At 39.3% G+C, this 5,641-nt stretch overlaps 1 pseudogene; it reads left to right on the top strand.

Moving 5' to 3' along the window:
- The first annotated feature begins 2,497 nt into the window (after nt 1-2,497).
- LOC114617458 lies at nt 2,498-4,997 on the top strand (annotated as a pseudogene).
- The last annotated feature ends 644 nt before the right edge of the window (nt 4,998-5,641 follow it).

Genomic DNA, 5,641 nt, shown 5'->3' with positions numbered 1-5,641 from the left:
GTAGCAGAGTATTGCCTTATTTGGGATCACTGGGAGGGGAGCCCCTTTGTCCTGTGAAGGCTCAATGACCCAGGATAGGGGAACACTTGCTAGTCTGCTGAGGCAAGAGTGGGTGGGTGGGGAAGAACTCTCATAGAGGCAAGGGGAAGGAGAAGGGGATATGAGACTTATCGAGGGGAAACTGATAAAGGGGATAACATTTGAAATGTAAATAAATTAAATAACCAATAAAAAATGAAAAATATCCTATGAGATAAAAGCAAATTCATAAAAAAGTATTTGATTTTGAATTTCACATACATCATGCATTACGTTACCATGAACAGAAACTAGAGATGACTTGTTGCTCTGTTATAACTAATTTGTTTTATTTTTCATAGAATATCTTTTATTATATTTTTCCCTCTCCCAATTCCTTTCTTTGGACTTATGAACAATATCAAACATTTGAAGTTTTAAATTTTATTTTAGTATTTAATTGTGTAAGCAGAAATATGTGAAAGTAAGTACAAGTACCTGAAGAAGAGGGTGTCAGATCCCCTGTAACTGGAGCTACACACAGCTGTGAACCACTTTAGAAGTAGGGTCCTCTGTAAGAGGAGTTTGTGCTCTTTAACTGCTGAAACATCTCTCTAGAGTAGTTATTCAATTTTAAAGATACTCATTGGGAGACTTAAAACTGAAATTCCAAAACTGAGTTTGAGAATAATGGGCCAAAATAAAAATAATGAGAAGCAAGTTTGGGTATAAAAAGAAAGAATAATAAGTCAATCATTCTTGTTTCAAGTTTCTCTGGCTGTCACAATGTGACAGAGGATTTGGTCTAAAGAGCATGAGAATGTGAAGAATCGTGGGGGAAAAAGAAAGGTAAGAACACAAGCGCAGGCAATGATCTGTCTCAACAACTTTGTGTTCTATTGAGCATTTGTCAGTCTCTCCTTCTATTCCAAAACTCCTCCACAGATCTTCTTGGCTCCTCTTTCAAGGCCTACAAAATGTATCCTCAATAGAGTTTTAAAAAATTGATGCATAAAGTATGTCAGAATATGAACAAAAGAAATAGTATGAATTTATAGAGAAAAATAATGTTTAACACTCAGCCGTATGACTGAAAATAGTAAGACTTTGCCTCATAAAATATTCATCCAGTCATTTCTTCGGCACTCATTACCTGCCAGCGCCATTCTACATGCATATGCTAGACCCATCGTTAGGCAGGTGAAACATAAATTCTACCACAATATAGAACACATTTGATGCTCTGCTATTATCTGGATATGATAAGTATAAAATACTTAGATACTTTATAATTTTAATTTATGTTTATTATTCACTTTATTTGTTTACATTTCAAACGTTAACTCTCTTCTCGGTCTCCCATTCATGAACTCCCCACCCCCTTCCTATCCACTTTGTCTCTTAAAGTGCCCTCCCCCACCTACTCCTGCCTCACTCCTCCAGCATCCTCAGTCACTGGTGCATCAAGCCTCCACAAGAACAAGTTCTTCCCTTTCCACTAATGCCAGATGAGGCAGTCCTCTGGTTTATATGTAGTGAGAGCTATGGATGGCACATGTATACTCTTTGGCTGGTGGTTTAGTTCCTGGGAGCTCTGATGGCTCTGGTTAGTTGATACTGTTATTCTTCCTATGGGATTAAAATTCCCTTCAGCTCCTTCAGCCCTTTCTCTAACTCTTCCACTAGAGTCCTCAGGCTCAGTTCTATGGTTGGCTGTGAGTATCTGCATCTGTCTTACTTACTTACTGACAGAGCCACCCAGAGGACATCCATACCATGCTCTTGTCTACAAGCACATCTTGGCATCAGCAATAGTGTGGGTTTTGGTGACTGTGGATGGAAAGGATCACACAGTAGGGCTGTCGCTGGATGGCCTTTTCTTCAGTTTCTGTTCCATTTTTGACCCTGCATTTCTTTTAGACAGGGACAATCCTAGGTTGAAATTTTTAAATGGGTGGGTGACATCATCCCTCCACTGGGGGCCATGCCTATCTACTGGTGCTGTTCTCTACAGGTTCTATCTCCCTGCTGTTGGTTATTTCCAATAATGTCATCCCCATTTTGTCCTGGGATCCTCTCGCATTTCTAGCATCTGGGACTTTCTAGTAGTTCCCCAAATTCCCCACCCCCAATGCCTCTTATTTCTGTTCTTTGTCCTGGTGCACTTCACTTCTCACGTGTCTTTTCCTACATGTGATCCTGTCACTCCCTCCGTTTTCCTCCCCCTTCCCTCTCCCACCCAGGTCCCTCCTCCCTCTGCCTCCGAAAATTATGTTGTCCCCCTTTCTATTTTGGGTTGAAGCATCCACAGTTTTGTCTTCCTTCTTATTATGCTTCGTATGGTCTATGAGTTGGATTGTACATATTCTGAACTGTTAGGCTAATGTTCACTTATCAGTGGGTATATACCAGGTGTGTCTTTTTGAGTATGTGTCAGCTCACTCAGAATGATATATTTGCTCTCCTCCAGCACAGCAAGATGCCCAAAGGAAAGAAGGTGACCCCGGCCTCCTCCGTGGTCGAGAAACAGGAAGCTAAAAAGGTAGTCAATCCTCTGTTCGAGAAAAGGCCCAAGAACTTCGGCATTGGGCAGGACATCCAGTCCAAAAGAGATCTAACACGCTTTGTTAAATGGTCCCAGTACAGCAGGCTGCAGCGGCAAAGAGCCATACTCTATAAGCGGCTCAAAGTATCTCCTGCCATTAACCAGTTCACCCAGGCCCTGGACAGGCAAATATCTACTCAGCTGCTTAAGCTTGCTCACAAGTACAGGCCAGAGACAAAGCAAGAGAAGAAGCAAAAGCTATTGGCCTGTGTTTAGAAGAAAGCTGCTGGCAAAGGAGACATCCCAACAAAGAGACCACCTGACCTCCGAGCAGGAGTCAATACAGTCACCACCTTGGTGGAGAACAAGAAGGCTCAGCTGATGGTGACTGGCCATGATGTGGACCCCATTGAGCTGGTGGTTTTCCTGCCTGCCCTGTGTAGAAAGGTGGGGGTGCCCTACTGCATCATCAAAGAAAAGGCCAGACTGGGTCGCCTAGTCCACAGGAAGACTTGCACCACTGTTGCTTTCACACAGGTTAACTTGGAAGACAAGGGTGCTCTGGCTAAGCTGGTGGAAGCTATTAGGACCAATTATAATGACAGATATGACAAGATCTGCCGCCACTAGGGAGACTACGTCCTGGGTCCTAAGTCTGTGGCCAGCATTGCCAATCTGGAAGAGGCAAAGGCTAAAGAACTCGCCACTAACTGGATTAAAAAAAATGTACACTAAGTTTTCTGTATTGGGGGTTAAAAGACTTTTAATGACTGTTCCTATTTTCTTAGGGGTTTTGGGACTGTTTAAATAATTAATCTGGTCCCTATTTAACTTTGGTACCTGGTATCTGTTTAGAATATCAAGACTTGCCTTAGTCTATCTTTATATGATAGAATGTGTGATATTATTTCAATCTTCATAGATCCATTGAGGCTTGTTTCATGGTCAGTTTTGGAGAAAGTGCCCCGAGATGCTGAGACTGTATATTATTTTCTTTTAGGATAAGATGTTCTGTAGCTATATATTAAACAAATTTGGTTCATTATTTTTGTTAGTTTCATTGTTTCTGTTTAGTTTCTGTTTCCATGACCTTTCCATTGGTAAGATGGGGTTTTGAAGTCTCCCACTATTATTGTGTGAGTTTCAATATGTGCTTTGAGCTTTGGTAATGTTTCTTTTACAAATGTGGGTGCACTTGCAGTTGTGGCATAGATGTTCAGAATTAGGAGTACATCTTCGTGGATTTTTCTTTTGATGAGTATGAACTGTCTTTCTCTATGTCTTTTTGTAACATTTGGTTGAAAGTCTATTTTATTGAATACCAGAATGGCTAATTCATCTTGTTTCTTGAGACCATTTGCTTAGAAAAAATTTTTCCAGTCTTTTAGTCTGAAGTAGTTTCTGTCTTTTTCATTAATGTGTGTTTCCTGTATGCAACAAAATACTAGATACTATTTATGTATCCGGTCTGTTACCCTATATCTTTTTATTGGAGAATTGACTCCATTGATTTTGAGACATGGTAAAGACCAAAGATTGTTTGTTCCTATTATCATTTTTGTTAGTGGTAGTATTATGTTTGCACCGTTCTCTTCTTTTAGGTTTGTTGTGAGATGATTAATTTCTTGGGTTTACTTGGGTGTAGTTTCCATCCTTTTGTTGGAGTTTTTCTTCTGTTATCTTTTGTTGGGCTGGATTAGTGGAAAGATATTGTTTAAATTTGGTTTTGCCATGGAATACCTTGATTTCTATATCTGGTGTGATTGAGAGTTTTGCTGAGTGTTGTAGCCTTGGCTGGCATTTGTGTTCTCTCAGGTTCTGCATGACATGGATTCAAGATCTTCTACCTTGTAGAGTCCCTATTGAGAAGTTTGGTATACTGTGCTTCTGCTGGGCCATGTGGAGGTCCCAGTTAGACAAGATATTGTGGTATAGGGTTGTCTCACCTGTGAGCTTGGTTGTAGTGGATCTCCTGGAAGGGGGTCTGGAGTGTTGCCACTGCCCTGGGGCTGAGTTCAATTTATAATTTTAATAGCACTGGATACAGTGACTTTGCACCTTGCTTTTAACAGGTCAAACTCAATACTGTCTTTCTCTATTTGGGTAGCATACAAGGTTTGTCACCACAAAGTGACTGCTGACACATTAAGGAATATACATATACTACTAGATGCAGAAAGTGAATATCATATATTGATTGAAAATCATGTACCAGGATCTTATAATAGTGTCCAATAATAGTCACTTTTATATTCATGTTGTAGTCTTTTAATAAATTCATTCGGGCTTTTTCATTCAGCCTCCAGCTGTCATCACTGTTCACAATCTAACACAGAATGTTCTGTATGTGAATGAGGATTCAGGACAGATTGCATGGAACAAGAATGGGAAGAAGAATTATGTGGTCGCATATATTTCTTTTGGTTTATTTTAAAGCTTGTGGCAAGCAAAAGGAAGAAGAAAATCATGAGGTTAGAAATCTTTTATAAAAAAAGTCATTATTTACTATGTCAATAAATACACCACTACTCCTTCCCTGTACTTTTTTATGTTTCAGGGAAAGATGTTTAAGAAGACATAAATTTATGTGAACTGCTAGGTTTCTCTGACAATTTTTATCTCTTTTACCTTGCAAGTATACACAAGATAAAAGAAATATTGTGCTAGAATTACTATAGTTCTGATAGGGAACGATCTTAAGAATGTCATTGTAACCAAAGCTCTAGTTGTTGGTCAATATAAGAAAACTGATCAAATCTAACATTTTATTTATGCAAAATAAAGGAGCAGAGTTATTTGAAATCCCATTACTTTCAACTTAACCTTGTTGGCATTAGCACCTTAAAGCTGTATTGTGTACCCAATGGTAATAAAGGAAATATCTTGCAAAAATGTCTAGTTGATGCTGATTATTTAGTAGGCTGTTGGTTACTACCAATAGTGTAAGGAGTGTCATAGATCTATGAAAAAACATATTCTTAGGGTATAGATTTCCACTTCTAAGAAATGGTGTCCACAGAATCAGCCTAAAGTCCTTTTGAGAAGAATTATGCATAAGTTTTCACCCCATGATGTTTG

This window comes from Grammomys surdaster, unplaced genomic scaffold, assembly GCF_004785775.1.
Source record: "Grammomys surdaster isolate TR1022 unplaced genomic scaffold, NIH_TR_1.0 62, whole genome shotgun sequence".
NCBI classification, from domain to species: domain Eukaryota; kingdom Metazoa; phylum Chordata; class Mammalia; order Rodentia; family Muridae; genus Grammomys; species Grammomys surdaster.
The sequence above is the reverse complement of the archived record's forward strand: the minus strand, read 5'-3'. Positions and strand labels throughout refer to the sequence as shown.